Consider the following 17,723-nt stretch of genomic DNA (forward strand, 5'->3'; position numbering starts at 1 on the left):
AGAATATATAAAGAAGAATTTAGCAAATAACTAGCTAATGAATACAACCGTAGACAATGTTACTGCTTGAACGAATATGGTTTTTTTACATGAAAAACAGGTAACTGTGTTCGTTCACCAATTTAAACCTGAGATTTGCTGCCTATTTTAGACAACAGCATTTTCACCAAGAAGAATTTCAAGAGTTTTATTAGTTAAGTATGATTTCCCGATTCAGCCAAAGAACATAAAATGAGCTATCAGTCTGAAAGCAATCAGATATCCATTTCAACCACATAGCCTACGTCATTTCAAATTTAGTAAGATAATCAATGAATAACAACCTAGTGGTATTTAATGACAGAAGGGTATTAAAATATTCCTATCAAGCTTTGCTGACGCAGCAGTACGAGAAACGTCCATAAAATATAAAGAAAATAAACTGTGAACAAGTTATGATGGATTATCAGCAATTCACGAGTCATTAGATGCGAAATAAGAATTTGTCCGAATTAAATAGCCTTCCGTATAAGCTGCTGCGAAGCAAACGGAAAGGCAGATGAAGCCAGGAAGTACACTAACTAGGAAGTTGAAAATAGAACTGTTTCGAAATCCATCAAACAAACAAACTATTCATTCAGTATCGCTTCACGAAAACAAAGATTATCTCCCAACATCTTATGTCCTGGTACTTCAGAAATTTTCTAGATACGCGTATGCGAAGTGAGTTGGATGCAGTACTCGAGAACAAGTATCTATTATTTAATATCAGATCAAATCTATATTTGAGGTGAACGCGTCCATCACAAATAAAATTGGTACTTCTTTATATACCACTACACGAAAAACCACTTATGAAAAGAATTTTACAAACACTTTAAAAATATCCAAAATACCTAATTTAGTTTTGGATATCATTCTGTTGCTATAAACCGATGACTGAAATAGTTTTATAAATTCCAAAAATGTTTTGTGCTGTTTGTCTTCTTACACACGTAACTTTTATCCAGTAACGATTTTTTTACATAATGGGCATTCTGTGTTACCATTCCTGTTGCGACACTGAAGGAATGTGGGTCATGTTAAACTCGTGCTGTGTTACTTGTTTGTATAGAAACAAACTTCAGCACATCATCAGAAATGGTTCTTCGAAATGCCTTTTACAATTCTTATCTTGTAGAATTGTAGGAAACTTCTACTTGATAGACAGCATCATATCATAAGTATTTCAGATATTTCTATGTTTATTTCAGTAGGTTGCCTCAAATTGACTCTGAACTCGAAAAGAAAAAAAAAAAACGAAAACGAAAGAGAAAACACCATTCTATCCAAGAGAACTGAAATTAGTCTGTCACTCCTAGCCATTTCAAAAATAATCCGAAAAGCGAAATTGGTTGTAGAATAGCGCTGTAGAATAAAGTCTATAGAATAAAGAGTGGTTGTAGAATAGAAATATGACTGATTTTAGATCATTTAATAATAATTAAATGATCTAAAATCAGTCATTTTAATATATTAATTAAAATTTAATAATTATAAGCAAATTAAAAAAAAATCAAACAATCCTTTTGGATACAACGCATAAAGGTAATCGTATCAAGCATCGTAGATTAACGGAATTTATGAAAATATTTAAAAGATGAGTTGCACATTGTCGATGAAAAGAACGCCACGTAATTATCAGGTCATATATGACGATCGAGGGTGGAACTGTTTCGCTTCAGTGAAAGTACCAAAATGCGACAAAAACAAGCGACGTTCTCACTTGTATTGAGTTAAATACCGGGTGATCAAAATTGAAGAGACCCTGTTTAAGTCCTCGTGGAGAGCTATCCAGTCGTCCAAATTTGCATAAATAGATTGTGCGCAATGTAGATGCAATATCTGAGAAAGAAAGTTCCAAAATTCACCGACAGGGACGCTGTGTATGATGTACCGAATGTAGGTGTTGTCATATTTCTGTGAGTGTAAGAAGGAGAAAAGCGACACAAGCATAAATAGCATATTTTTATTCAGTTCTATTATGCATTCACGGGTTGTAATGTTTAATGTGCTGCCCTTCCTGGTATAACACAGACTGAATCGTTTGCAGCGTGTTCAACGACAGAAAGCAGCTGGTCGTTACTGATGTTGCGCACATTCTACGTTATGCAGTCTTTCAGAGCTGGCAAGTTATCAGGATGATCCCGATAAACCCTGTCTTTGAGAAATCCCCCGAGCCAGAAGTCACAAGGGGTCAGGTCAGGTGAACGAGGCGGTCATGCAGTGGGAAATCCGCATGGCTAATCACTCTGGCTTCCGTGAAATGTTCTCGATATACCTCCTTGTGTGGATCGACCCCACCCCACATGAAAATGATGAATCCATGCACAGCCGATGCTGTAGTTGTGGCACAACAAAATTGTTTATAATATAGCGCTACCTCTCGGCAGTAACTGACCAGGTCACAGGTCACAGGATCCAACTGGCGAAAAAAGAACAGTCCAATGATAAACGAAGCTGTAAACACGCACCAGACAGTAACGTTGGGTGAATGCCAAGGAATTTGTTGGATTCCATTCCGGTTTTGGGTAACCCCATACCCAGAAATTATGAGTAATCACAGCTCCATTCAGGTGAAAGTGAGCCTCAACTCCCCACAAAATCATCCACGGACACGCAGCGTCCAACTCCACTCGAGCAAATGTCAGTCGACTTTCAAAGTCCTGCGGCGGCAGGACTAATGAAATTTTGTGTGTTTTGATTATCCTAAATGATGATTATTCAGGGTAATCTTGAATGGGTACAAATGCAGAATCTTCAGTAGAATTTTCCAGATAGTTGTGTCAGGCACATCCATGGTCTTGGTACATCACGTGCACTGCAAGAACCAACGTCGTTATTCATGATCCGCTCCATAACGGCATTAGCAATTTCATTCTCTTGTTGTGAACTGATTGGTCTGCAACCTCTGCCAGGCCTAACTCCCAACGATCCCGTTTCTTCAAAACGACTTATCATTTTTCACAGACCACATGGTGATAGCAGACCTCGTCGACATTTATTCAGGCGACAAAATTCGTGGTGTGCAGCAACAGCATTGCAATAGTTTAGGTAGTACAGCTTCACGATAAAGTACGTTGGGAACTAGAATGAAGGGAAAAATCCCGTTTCCATCTTTTTAAACCCTCCTGGCACCTGCCGAGTTACATGCTATGCAAATTCCATGTATTTGATGTTTACAACGCCCACTGGTGGTGAATTTTGGAACTATTTTTTTTTTTCAGATATTTCTTCCGCATGACGCACAATGTATTCCTTAAGCTTTGCAGCATTTGGATCACTGGATGGCGCTCTACCAGGCCATAAACAGAAGACTAATTTTGATCACCCTGTAGGTCCTAAGATACTAAGATAACTTTTTCACGGATCACTTTTTTCTTTTTTTTTTTTTTGTGTCACATTTAGACGAATTGTTCAAAGCGCATACTTGTTTTTGGGCCAGTCTACTTCATTTACCAACTAGTCCAACACCATTTCAATGTATTGCAGGAGCAAGAATAGTTTGCTTTAATTCTGTCTCTCAAAAGGAGAAATGACTGAAACAACTCCATTATAGACGACAGATCTATACTAAATTACAGAAATGACAAAAAAAGTCCAGCTTTCAAGCCTCTCGTTCTCATATATATCTACCCTATAATATAAAACGATAAGCTTTTTTTTTGTAATGCTTTTGTGTCACGTTTTTTTTCAAGTTATTTGAAATGTTTTGAAACTCAGGGGCTACCCTGAGTGTCGAGTCTTCAAAATTCGAGTCATCAGAATTCAAGAGAACAGGCCTACTAGTACGGAACCGGGGGGATTGGGCGCCAGGGACGGAGGAACCCCCTTTCGAGTCTTCAAAATTCGAGTCATCAGAATTCAAGGAGAACTGGCCTACCAGTCCGGAACTTGGGGGGTTGGGCGCCACAGGTGCAGTGGGGAGGAAACCCCCCTTTCGAGTCATCAGAATTTATGGAGAACCAGCCTACCAGTCCGGAACTAGGGGGGGGGCGCCATAGGCGTTAGGTGGCGTCTACCCCTAGTGTTAATATATTTTTGTATGAAACTGGATATCGCTATGCATTTAATTCCGATGAATGTACTGTAATATCATCCCTTGGATACTATGGAAATATGGGTTAAACGGCAATTCCTTCAGTACATTGTAATAAAATATTAATAAAAAGATAAATATAAGTCTAGGCAAAACTGCTGATTTCAGAACTGTTGCACTTTACTGCCTAGTGAAAAAAACAAAATTTTTATTAATGAGGAACTTATTAAAGAAATTATACACTTGGTGATAGGGATAAGTCAGAATTAATATAAGATAAAAATTCAATAAAAATGAAATTGAGTAGCTCTCTTCTTCGTTCGCGGTCAGAGCAGTTTGCAAGTACTTTTGTTGGGTAGTTACTTGGAGATTTTAATCAGGACTTCAACTGTTTCCGAAGTGATTTAGAGCTAATATGTTTCTAATAATAAATGTCCATATGATAGTAATTCCTAAAAATGAAATTATTATTTATCTTTCAATGCACGTGTATGCTTTATTGTGGAGTTCAGATAGTTACGATTCCTTCTGGCTGATTTTGATAGCGACAATTCCCTTTGGTTAAAAAGATGTGGATTCGAATCCAGTCTACGGGGCGAAGAACTTCTAAACTTACGGTTCATAAAGTGGTGGTATGGTTCTTCCAGGAAAACCGCAAAAGCACACACCGACAAGAACACCGCAATCAATATTATTATTATGTGACATAATTATTATTATGTCCAAAGGCTCATCGAGGTAGGGCGTTCACTGCACAACTTTCCGGACTCTACCACTCAATCCACCAACGAACCTCAACTACACCAACCCCACTACCTCCCACCAGTATTTTCACAGACAATCACAAACATCCATGCCCACAGCGGGATTCGAACCCGCAACCTTTTGGCTGGAGAGCAGGTATGCTAACCACTCGGCCAACCAGGTCGGCAAAGATTCTAAAAGACCAATGACTTCATAATTTTACCTGCTTCGGTGGTAATTCCAAACAAACAAAGACATTTAACAATTTACAATGAAAACACTGATAACTGAATTACATGAGTTCTGTAGTGTAAAAAGCAAACAGAGTGCAGTTGAAAGTACCCCCTCCTCACACAGCTGCTGAGAGCAGTGGCTATGTTATTTAACTTATGCGAAAACAAGAATTGAACGGATAACAGATTTTCTTCTGATGCTCCTCTTGGTGTGTAGCATAAGTTTATTTTAATAAAATCATCCCCTGTGTGCTGGACATTGTTCACTAAATAAAGTTATGTGATATTTGACAGGTGGCTTATTAAAAAAGAAGAAAAATTCCTTTTCCTTCATTTTATAGCAAAGGAAACACTAATTTAAAATTTTGTGGCGATGACAATGAATATTTCATTTTGGAAGAAACTGTTATTCTGGTTATTAAATCGCGACAAAGTTTTGATGACGGCGTAGAAAGTTCTGTAAAATACTGACTGCATCTTACTGTATATTAAAAGGTATTCTTATATTAAAAGGATGGAATTTGCATTCGAGGTATTTAACGATAAATAAGGTCGCTACATGAAACATTAAATATTCAATAACAGCAGGGTGATGAAAGAGTTTATCTCGAATAAGCTTTGTAAACGATCTACTGATTTTTCGTGTAATGATCAACTTTTCACTCGCAAATCAGTAATTTCTAATTTGCGAGTGAAACAGATTAATATAATCATGAACCATTCCGGAAACGCCTATACTCACGAGAGGGCGCAACATTTTAGTATTACAAATAATGTATGACTTTAGTCAATAAATAGAATTTTTTTTTTCACTAAAATTAAATTAGGTTAAGTAAGGTTTTTATGGAATATTTTAAAGTCAGTCATTTGTATGTTGTTTTAAATTATTGTCACAATTAAATTTGTATGTTGTTTTAAATTAATTGCCTCCTGTAGTGCTTATGACTCTAAAGTCATGTAGTTTTTTTAAATGAACAGAAGCCATAATTGCTACACATCCGGATAGCCCACCTTTTGAGAAACTAGCTAGTCAACCCTGCCGTATCCAAAATCGTGGTTCCAGCGAGACGGGCACCCACAATAAGCCCTTTATGGACCTCCAAATGATCCTTTGTTTTCCCATTGTGATCCACACTATTGACTAGCTAGTGACCACATAACACGTAGTGACGCACTTGACTAAGCATTTTGCATATATGCTGCGTAAGTAACTTTTACGTACATCTGCTTAAAGCTTTTAATTCAGTAGCCGGTATGTGTACATTCTAATTGTAAACCTTTCTAAACCTTCCTTAGCAAGATATATTTATTGATTAGGGAGGCAATTGAAACAGAGCCTCACTAAAATATAAATAAAAGCTGTAAATCATTCAAAGATATCAAAAGTTTTTGAGCAAAAATTAATCTTCCGAGTTATTATTGCTCAAAAACTTTTGAAGAATATCTTTGAATAATTTACAGCTTTTATTTATATTTAGAATGAACTAGTCGATCAACATGACAGAGTACCATAGAATGGGCGAAAAATATGTCTAAATACCTACTTATTTCATTCATTCTCTCATAGTCTTCTTCCCCGAAAATTGCGGGGTAGTAAATAACGAGGAGAAAAAATTTCGTAACGACAGTCGGATAAATAGATTGCTAATATGATGCTAGTTTCTTCAAAGTGAAATAATAAGAGGTGCTCACAATGTTTTACTTGTTAATAAGCGAACGAGCTTATGAGCACTTTTAAATTTGTATGCATTTTTATGATTTTTCTTTTCATTTTCTTATTTACTGTAAATATAGCAAAATATGCAACCAACAGATTTCTTCATTAGCACCAACAACTATTTGGACAAAATCTCTTAGGTCGGGTGGATCAAAATTCTTAATTTCTTCCTATCTATCTATCCTCCCAAATTCTTCCTCTATGAACAATGTGCCAGTTCAGGTTTCTTTATTATAGATCGTATCTTATCTAGTCTCTTCACCTTTTCCTTGGGCTTCCTGTTAGTCTTTTCTCTTCACATTTCATTTCGTACATTCTTCTTGATATTCTTCCTCATTTAATGTCAAACCACTTCAAACAAAATTTCATCACATTTCTTCAATACTTTTTAGCCCCGAATTATTCCTAATGTCCACATTTCACATTCTGTCTATCCTTATTTTTGAAAACATTGTTCTTAAAACTTTAATTTCCATTGCTTGTATTCTACGTTTCAGCGCAGTGTAACTTCTGCGCTGAAACGAGCCATGATATGACAATAGTTATTACACACATGATATGACAATAGATACTAATTATCAATTTTGAGACCGTAATGTGTATAAAACTGACTTTTCTAATCTTGCAGCGTTTCGTTGTGGCTTAAGTGACACCAAAATAAGCAATTACAAAAGTATGAAAAGCCATGTTGTTTATGCTGTCATCTCATTCGGCGAACTTACCATCTCTCAATGTAAAAGAACTGTGCTACGAATCAGTTATCACGTCTGTATCATAAACAAAAATAAAGTGCTTAAATTTCCAAGTATTATTTTTTCATTAAAGAATGTAAAAATTTTAATAGATTAATTCTTTAATTAATTAAAGTGATTAATTATTACAGACTACAATAAATAGTAGCATCAGTAATTTTTTTATTTTTTCAACAGACCCAGATATAGTTTACGTTTTCTTCATTCATTTGACCTTAAGAATGTGAGTGATTTGAACACCAGGTTAACTTGCGATCCTCCAGTTCTTGACATCCTCCACTGATAAAAGTTAGGTCGAAACAGCTGACAAGAAATAGCCGTGTCTCCTATTTGATTGAATGCAATATGATTCCTTTCAGGAAATAACATCCTTTGAAATGCTTTCAAGCCTCATTGAGCAGTGGAGCAATCTGTAACAGTCTTCCGTCTGAAAGCATCCAACACCGGAAACTTTCGTTTTATAGTTTTGTGAGACAAAATGGATTGATTCAGACAGTAATTCCAATGCATTGCTTGATGCCAAATTCATCGCGTACAGTTTAAACACATATTTGAAAGAAATATACATGGAAACGCTCTGTATTGAAATAATAAATATACAGTATATAATGAAAAACGTTAACAAATATTCATGTTTTATTAGTTTTACAAAGTAGTAAGAATCAAGATAATTCTTTATATTAATTATAATGCAAATTTTCACAGAAGATCGGAAATGTTATCGCTTGCCAAAGAACCCGATTTATCCGGATATGATGCTTATTATTATTATTATTATTATTATTATTGTAAGGGCACCTCCATGGGGTCTGAAGACTCATCGCAGATTACAGGAAATTAATCTGCGATGTGTGGAATAAAAAATCCTTTCCACTCCTTATGAGAACAGCTAAATAACCTTCAGTTGAAAAGCCCTGATCAAGGTTCTTCGAGTCGTATACTGGATTCGAACCCAGTTCTTTCAAGCAAAGAACATTATTTATACTTACTGAGCTACGGAAGCTTATTAGATCTATTATCTACAACTAATCACAAATACGAACTGCTCATATCTGTGATTAAATGTACTGTATTTAAATTGAAACGCTATTGGCAATGTCATTTGTTTGGGTTTTTCCCCAAAGAAATACAAAAATCGATCTGAGAACTCACCTAGTTTAGAGAATGCAGATTATGTATACAAGTTAACTCTCCTATCACAGCATTAATTAGCTCATACGAAGTTATTTGCAAGCTACTGTGTCTAATATGTTAAGAGGGAGATAAGATTATTGATCTCAGCAAATGTAGCAAAAGGTTATGTATTTCTTCTAACAGTGTAAATTTCACTGCTGTATGAGGATTCCGTATTAATTCAGTTTTTTACAACTGTTTACATCATATATATTCACGCCATACTTGAACCGTTAACGAATAATATTCTGGTTCAAAACCTATTATATTTGTAACTGTATACGCATTCAAAACACCAAAGTAGATTTAATTACATTTTAATTACGTACCAGTAATTAAGTGCATCTGTAGAGAGAATATTGATGTCGAGTTAATGAACTGGTAAACTTTATGTGTTCGTTCAATAAATTTCTAAGTAGCTCTTGACTTTCTTTGTCTTCCTTTAAATCGTTGAGCACTTGTAACTACTGTTATCATTTATAAAAAGTTGAACTCATAGAAAAGGTTTACTGTAGCATCAATAGCATCATATTATAACGGAAAATTATGGTGTGGCATGACATGAAAAGAATCAGAATACTTTCCATAACTGAAAAGCATGTTGATTCGTTATTATAAATAAGTAAATAATGCTTTCTTGAAGCATTATGGTATTATTGTTTTACAAGAATGCTTAAGTTAATTATGGAACAATGAACACTCCTAACATTTTCATCAATTTCAAGCTTTGACTCCCTTTTGTGTATTTTAATTTGCAACTTGTATTGAAACAACTTTTAGTTTATTGCTGTAACAAAGCTGAAATATGCGAAATGAAATTCTTTGATGTTAAATTAAATTATTATTATTATTATTATTATTATTATTCGTGACACCTCCAAGGAGTTCGAAGACTCATCGCGGGAGGACACCTACTGTACAACTCTTCGTCTCCACTACTACACAGAACCTCTCCATCAACGCCATCTACCGCCCACAACCACCACCACCACCACAGCTAGTATTTTTTGTCTGTAAATTGCGTGTGTCCTGAAGGGCCGATTTGTTTGAATGCAGGATGAAAAACCCGAGTTTCTAGGAGAAAAAACCTTGCTACCTCCGTATGAGATCGGCTAACTCACCTTCAATTAAAAGAGTCCATATAAAGATTATTGTCAGCAAAATGGTGCTCAACATAAATTATTTGAAGAGTATACATCATATCCTCTTCTCTCTCTCTCCCAAATTTTACGAAGCATCCACCAGCAAGAAAATGGAAGGCGATCTCAATAAGCACTTTTGTGACCTATAATGAGGATTTCTAATTTTCTTGGAAGTCATTTTAATATATTTAATATCTAAGATATTAAATCACAAGAAAAGATACCGCAACAAAACTTACTTCTTTTTAACTTAACTCCATTGTTTCAATCATTCCAAAATTAAGTCCAATGGGAAAAGAAGATTAAGCTAAAAGTTTGCTTTTCTTAACAATAGGAACTGAATAAGATGATCGTTAATTTCAGTATTTTAGTCTTACTTTTGGATTTGCATGGAAGTCATCGAAAATATCGAGTATTTGGTTTGCCTTATCAACTATTCACCAAAGTGCAATTAAAAAAGAGAAAATACGGCATACAGGCGAGCAATAACGAGACATGGATGTTAATTTTGAGGAAGAAATACAAATAACAAATTATCCTTAGATTAGAGAAGTTATTTTGTATTAATGGCAGCGCTTCCTTCAAAGCTTGTAAAGAAAAAAAAGAAAAGGCCAAAAAGCTATTTCCATAATCGCGTAGAAACTTATGTAAGAGATAACAAATGCGCTAAGTTATTCTACCTATTCAAGCACAGGTTATTAAAATGTATTCACGTGATATTTGCGATGCCAGTTTAATTATTCCCAAATGATATCAAGAAACATTACAGCTTATCTGCTTAATAAAATATACTAAATTCCACTATAATAACGTACTGGGGGTAATGGTAAAAGTGTAAACTATCGATTGTATACATAATTGAGAAAACATACACTAAGCAATTCCCATAAAGAGCTTGGGTAAGCGACAGCGATATAGCAGACAACACTCAATAACGCTTAAAACCTGGTTGAACTCGTTCCATCATCAACACCAGAAGTTTTTTTTTTTTTTAAAGGAAACTTAGATTTACGCTTCAATATTATAATCTATCACCGTTATTGCTCATTTCAATTTTAGATTCTCTCAATTATGAGTTTTTCAGGGACTTCCAAACTATATCACCTACAAATAATGGAAAATTATCGCATTGGAAAAATTCACCTCTCAGAAGGACAGTCAATGGAAATATGATTTTGAACTATTTCGACACTAATTAGTCGAAATTATTTTCTGGTCCGAGATAACTTATGATTCCATCAAAGTAATTTTAACTTAGATTTCGAAGGAATCGTTTCCGAAGTTAACTTAATGCGAATTTTTAGCTAAGTTTCAAGTCTAATGTTTAAACATGTTTTGTTTAATGTCTGCTGTCTAAAGTAAGCATTACTTTTACTGCAAAGCTTTCGAATAATATCATACTTTTCTTTAATTGCAAAAATTGCGATATCATCGAAAAGATATTTCCGTTAAACTTTAATGCCCCTATCTCTTATACCAACTGTATGTAAATAGCTAGCATTAAGAATCTCAGCACCAGCTAAAGTTTACAGTTTGGTTACATCGAAATTATGTACCTTACTGATAGAACGATTAAACGCTGCATTAGCGTTATCGGAAAACTCAAGTATTGCCAATAATTCTCAACCTGACCACATTCTAGTAATGAACTCCTTTCACACACAATGAGAGCGTTTCGTAGAAATACGTACAGAGCAGTGAGTGATTTGTGCCCTCGAATCTTATTACTATGTGCGTAGATAGCAGTCTAGACGATTACGGCTATCTGGTATATCAATAATACTTAAGAGCTTCAATGAAACTGTGCATTATTTTAGGATTTAAAGCTCTCTCTCAGTAATGAGACATTTGAATTCTCTTGTATTAAATTTCCGGAAATTTGATATTATTGTTCAAGTAGGATCAATACGAACGTTAAAATCAGTAGCTTGGGCATTTAATTCAACTTGGTAATTAGATGTAAGGAATTACAATAAACATTATTCTGATGCGATGAATCTCTTAAAATCTGTTTCAGTGAAAACAAATATTTTATATCCCTTCTAACAAAGATGAATATTTTCTTAAGTTTCTAAAATAAAAATCAATTAATTTTAATCAATTTTTGTCATGATCTGTGTCTCTTACGATTGTTTTTAAGTTGATATAATGTTCTTTTATAACATTTCAATGGTATCGATACATCCTCCTCCATTTTCTCTTTGTGTATGTGACACCAATAAAAAAAAAAAAAACATGATCACCTAAATCGAAAACCTCAACTTTACTGAAAGAGGAAACTGTTATCCAAAGATGAAATGCATGAATTGCTGTTTTCAAATACACCTCTCATAAATTCATCGGCACACCTAATTAGTGTAATAAATTATTTAACTAGCTTAATTTATCTTCCGTCTTGCTTCTACATGATATCTAAAGAAGTTAATCTGTAATATCACAAATTAATCGACTTATTAAAAAAATGCGTTTTTCTTGAAACGTTGGCACAACTCAGCAGCCAAAAGTGCTTGAACACCACCCACTGTAACCTATTATCCTTCTTACGTGCTCTCTAAATATTGTTGTAGTTAGTCCTGGAACAGTCATATTAACTAGAATTATACGGCTTAGCAATGAACAGGAGATTAGAGAAGACAGAGTTGAGTCTTAACTTAGACATCAAAATTAGGTCAGCATATGACGTACGTTAAGCTTCCAGCTAAAATATTAAGAAGCAATTACACTTCCTATTTACTGGGAAATCTCCACAGATAAACGATAATTCCCTGAATAAAGAAATGAGTTCTGGTTAGATTTCAGGATCACTACACGTCCTTGTAGTAATTTGACATTAACGTTTACATGCAACAGGTTAATAAAGGAAATACGTTACTGTACGCATTAAATAAAGCATGGATTTTATTTCTAGTTCATCGACGACACCATTCACTTCGTAATCAGTTAATTTCGACCAGAGTCGAAATGAAGCGTTGAAATGAGAATATAAAACATGTGAACTAAATTTCTAACTGTTGCGATATCTAATGTTTACTCTATCAGAAATGTTCTCTCATAGAATGAATGAATGAATGAATGAATGAGAGAGAGAGAGAGAGAGAGAGAGAGAGAGAGAGAGAGAGAGAGAGAGAGATTACTGATATTTTTACAGAGGCAAATTATATTAATATTCATATCTAAGAGCTGTACTTGAAATAACGAAAATGCGTTAATGCAATACTACATCATGAATATATATATTATGAATATATATATACAATACTACATTATGACACTCCCCCTCACAACAGGTCGAAAAACCTAGGAATATTAGTGCCATAAGCAAGGTCTAAGGATCAGCTAATTCAGGAACCTTGCTTTGGAGACTAAATATGGTACTTTGTGAACTGTTTATGCAGGATATTAAGCGATGATAGTTGTCGCTCGACTGGTGAGAAAAATCATATTCCACCTAAGGATGTATTATATTAGAACATACACGATAATACAAAGTGCATTTCGTGAAACATTTCATTATCTTGACGTCATTGTTTATTACAGAAATTGTATATAAAGACATTTCTGGTTTATGAAATCTAAATGTTCATTCAGAAAAAAAAATAGAACTTCGTTTAGAAACAAAAATTAGAAAAATTACTATTAAAACGACCTCATTTAAGCCAAAATTGGACAAATGGATTTTCGCAAAGATCCTTAATTTCAAATTTCAGTTAAACTCCATCAAGTCAGAACTAAGCAATAACATATTCCATGTAACAATAATTATCTGAACACTTTAGCAATTACAATTGATACTAGCAGGCGAACTCTAATATCGGGTATGTCCACCTTTGGCTTTGATCACCGACTGTACCTTTTGAGGAAGGCTTTCCAGCAACGTGTGGAAGACATCAGATGGAATTTGTCCCCATTCTTCCATCAAAGCAGCACTGAGTTTAGCAACAGCCCGATGACGTGCTGCTCTGGACGTCAATGGCCGCTCCAGTTCCTTCCACTGGTGTTCAGTGGAATTGCGGTCAGGACTGCGCAGGCCAGGGCACTCGTTTAACACCCATCTCTTCATACTATTCCATACCAGCTGCAGCTTTGTGGCATGAGGCATTCTCGTCTTGATAGTAACACGGATCCGTTCCATAAAAAGGTCTACGTTGGCAGCACTTAATTATCAAGAATATCAAGGTACTGAGCTGCTCTCATGGAACCACGGAAAATGACCAGTGGTCACTCTCCAAATCCAAAACAGCTGAATGCACCCCACACCATTACTCCTCCACCACCAAACTTTACTATGGGTACAATACGCCTAGGTAATAAGCATTCACCAGGCTGCCTCCTCACCCACATTCTGCAATCAGACTGAAAGCAGGTGACTCTCTCGAAGTCACTGAGTTCACGTCGTGTTGCCATACCACCTGGATTCAACTGCTACGATAAAATACTGATTCATACTATATGCACCTCCGGTTTTTATGTTAGTAACAAACACCTGGAATGTTCTATTACTTCAAATATCAGGGATGTCCGGACAATTATTGGTAGATAGTGTATGTAGGGATGGATAGAGAGAGAGAGAGAGAGAGATGGGTTTAAAATGAATTTAATTGGTGAGTGTGCATTTTGTAAAAAGCACCTTAAAGTAAAGTTTAATATGTGCTTGTAAATGAACATGGAACAGGAAAGAAACATACGCGGGTGTGCTGAACGAAGGAATTCAGGTAGAACCATGTAACTTACGCCTTGTGCTACATATTCCTCATTGTGTTATACACTAGTTAAAACGCTGCTGCATCATTTGCAATTATCTGAAAAAAAAGTTTTTCCCTTGTTGCACAAACCAGTCATTTTTGTTCTAGGTATACATCAGAACTTTTCAACTCTCGTATTCATTGAGATTTTAATGAGTTTCAAAATTTAATGAAATAGCTTCAAAACAAAACACGTGAAATATTTATCTTTCAAATTTTCAATATATAGCCGTTTTCTCAGACGAAATATGTTTATTCAAACTGATCATCTACGCATACGAGCAACTGAGAAACTCTTATTCAGATGTACGTAAACGTTATTTACGCAAAATAAATTACGTGCGTCACCACATGTTGTAACTATTTTAGACTGCTGCTGGTCAGTATTCGTCAATAATGTTGATCACAATGGGAAAAAAACAAAGGGTCTTTCCCATTGTAATCAACATATTGACGAAAGTGTTGATCACATTATAGTTCGACATAAGGCATATTGTGGGTGCCAGTCTGACTGGATCCACGATTCTGAAAACAGCAGAGCTAACTGGTGTCTCAAAAGTTCAGCTATCCCGGGTGTTTAATCAGTGGAAAAGTAACCCATTGTAATCAACATATTGACGAAAGTGTTGATCTAAGAGCTGTAATGTGTTCCTAAGACAGTCTGTCAGGAACAAGATCGTCGTCTGAGAAGGCATGTGAAGACAAGCAGAACTTCCTGTGTGCAGCAATTGATCGAAGCATTTAATGAATGCTATTCTGGACCGAACTATACGCAGGGAATTGAAGAGGATCAGTATTAGCAGTCACATGCCTATACGGAAACTACTGATTTCTGAGAAGTTTCTAATTCAGTGGTTCGTATGTGTAGTTATGTAACGTAAGAGAGCATTTTTGTTGTTTTGTTTTGCTACACTACTTGCTACAATACACAAATAAACCCAGAACCAAAAACTTTAATAATACGAGACCACACGATTTAATGAATAAAATACAAATTGCCTACCAGTTTCACTAGCTACTGTCTAGTGAAACTGGTAAGCTGTACTGGTGTAAATACAAATGCACCAAGTTACATGAATAAAGAACACCTGGTCATGTACCGGATTCTGACTAACGCATGCGCACGTCCAAACGAGAATTATCAAATGTAACGGCCTAATAGGTACTAACGCTTCTTTATTCATGTAATTTGGTGCATTTGTATTTACACCAGTACAGCTTCGATAATGCTAGACAGTAGCTAGTGAAACTGGTTAGCAATTTGTATTTTATTTATTAAATCGTATGGTCTCTAATTAATAAAGTTTTTCCGTTTTAATACATTAGACCAAATATGAGCAATTTAAACCAGAACCGTTTAATTAATATAAGATTCATAAAATTAATATTTAATGTCTCTAAGTGACATAGTGTAGTGCTATATGCAATTAGTTTGAAAATAGGGAAAACGACTAGTAATAATGAATATAAGCTTTATTAAGATCTTAAAAATTGTTTAAAAACTGCTATTATAGATTTCAAACATTGTATAATAGATTTAAATATTTTTTACATATTTGTTTTTTTTAGTTTTTCATAATATGATTATCAAGGATTTTATAGTGCCCTATATCAGCGCTTAATACGTCTTTCATCAAGCAAACTGTCGTGTTTTATTTTTCCAGGGACAACAGAATCAAACTACCTTAGATAATGTCTTCTATTGTAGTGGCGAACTGAAATAGCCTTTACTTAATCTGATTAAAATTTAATTATTTATAGTCATCATTAATTCCAGATATGCACTGTTAAGATGGTAATATGTTAACTCTCATTATTTACATTATTTTTAATTGCTGTAAAAATTTTCTTCAGCATCAATTTATTACTTGTTAGGTCTTACTAAGCCACTAGTCATCTTATCCAAGTATACCTGGTACACCGAGTACCCTGGATCATTTTTATGCGACTAGTTGAGCATTTGGGCTAATTTCTCTTTCTCTCTTATTTTACATAAAGATATCCGACCATCTTTATTATTCTGTTATAGACCATCTTTGATACGATAGAAACTATCTTTGTTATGCTGTTATCCATCCTCTGCTTAATTTAAACAGTAAATTTTTTCTTGACATCTTGTCAAGAGAAAAGCTGCTATTCAAAACGGTTTTCCACATCTACAAAAAAAACAAACTTAAATGCAAGCCTTTATTATATTCTCACTTCGCAACTATTTGTCTTAAAGTAAAAACCCTGAACCATGTCCTAAGTAATCGATATTCAGCGAAGCTTCTCGTTTCGAATACTCTTCTATGAGTAGCATGCTCTTATTCTCGAGTATTCTTGCATGAAATCGTATCTAGGAGACAGTCAGTGGGAAAATTTCTCTGTAACTCTTGCATTCCATTTTATTTCTTTTTTTATAGATGGTACTACTATCATAGTTCCACTCCAATGATATGAAATTCGTTCTGCTTAGTTCTAAAGTATGCAGCATAGCCATGTAGAAACAGTCACACCAGTATATTTTCGATTTTTATCAATTTTATCTACACCAGCTGAGATTCCACATTTCAGATTTCTTCTATCCAATATATGCAGAAATCCACTCATGACTACATTCCTTCTGAATATTTTCTAATATTTTCTGTTAGTTCTTATCTCATTTAATAAATTTAATTTCGGAAATTTAATTTCCAAAAGAGTTATTTTAAAATAGGCACCCTGCATATCCTTACCTTCAGTTTTTCGTTACTTTTATCATCTCTAATTTCTTTACAGTATACTCTTTCCTCAATTTTTAAGTTCTTCAATATTAACCAAAATTTTCTGACATCTTATTCACATTTAGCTTTTATATTCAAGTATTCCACCGATTTTTGTTAAGCTACGTTTGCGCATAACTTAGTTCTGTTACATTTTTATCAATAATATAAAGTAATATAAAGCACATGCTGGCTCAACTGACAGGAATATTTGATATGATTTCATGTTTACAAGACGGAATCTTTAACTTCTTCTGTCCAACACGAAATCCTAATTTCTCTCTGTCGCTTTTTATAAATCCACCACATGTTTACCGGGCTGAGTTAATCAATGTTTCCTCCGAACTTTGTAAGTTTATATGGTTTAGTTCATGTTTTCAAATGCTTCACTTTTCTTCTCCAATAATATTTGAAAATCG

At 34.7% G+C, this 17,723-nt stretch overlaps 1 protein-coding gene across 3 annotated transcripts in view; it reads right to left on the reverse strand.

Annotated features, from left to right (window-relative positions):
• Nucleotides 1-17,723, reverse strand: part of LOC150102724 (follicle-stimulating hormone receptor-like) — a 315,182-nt gene that overhangs the window by 165,590 nt on the left and 131,869 nt on the right. The gene's annotated exons all lie outside the window — the stretch shown is intronic.

Source organism: Typopeltis vanoorti, chromosome 10, assembly GCF_054136105.1.
Source record: "Typopeltis vanoorti isolate ZY-2024b chromosome 10, IOZ_Tvanoo_1.0, whole genome shotgun sequence".
NCBI classification, from domain to species: domain Eukaryota; kingdom Metazoa; phylum Arthropoda; class Arachnida; order Uropygi; family Thelyphonidae; genus Typopeltis; species Typopeltis vanoorti.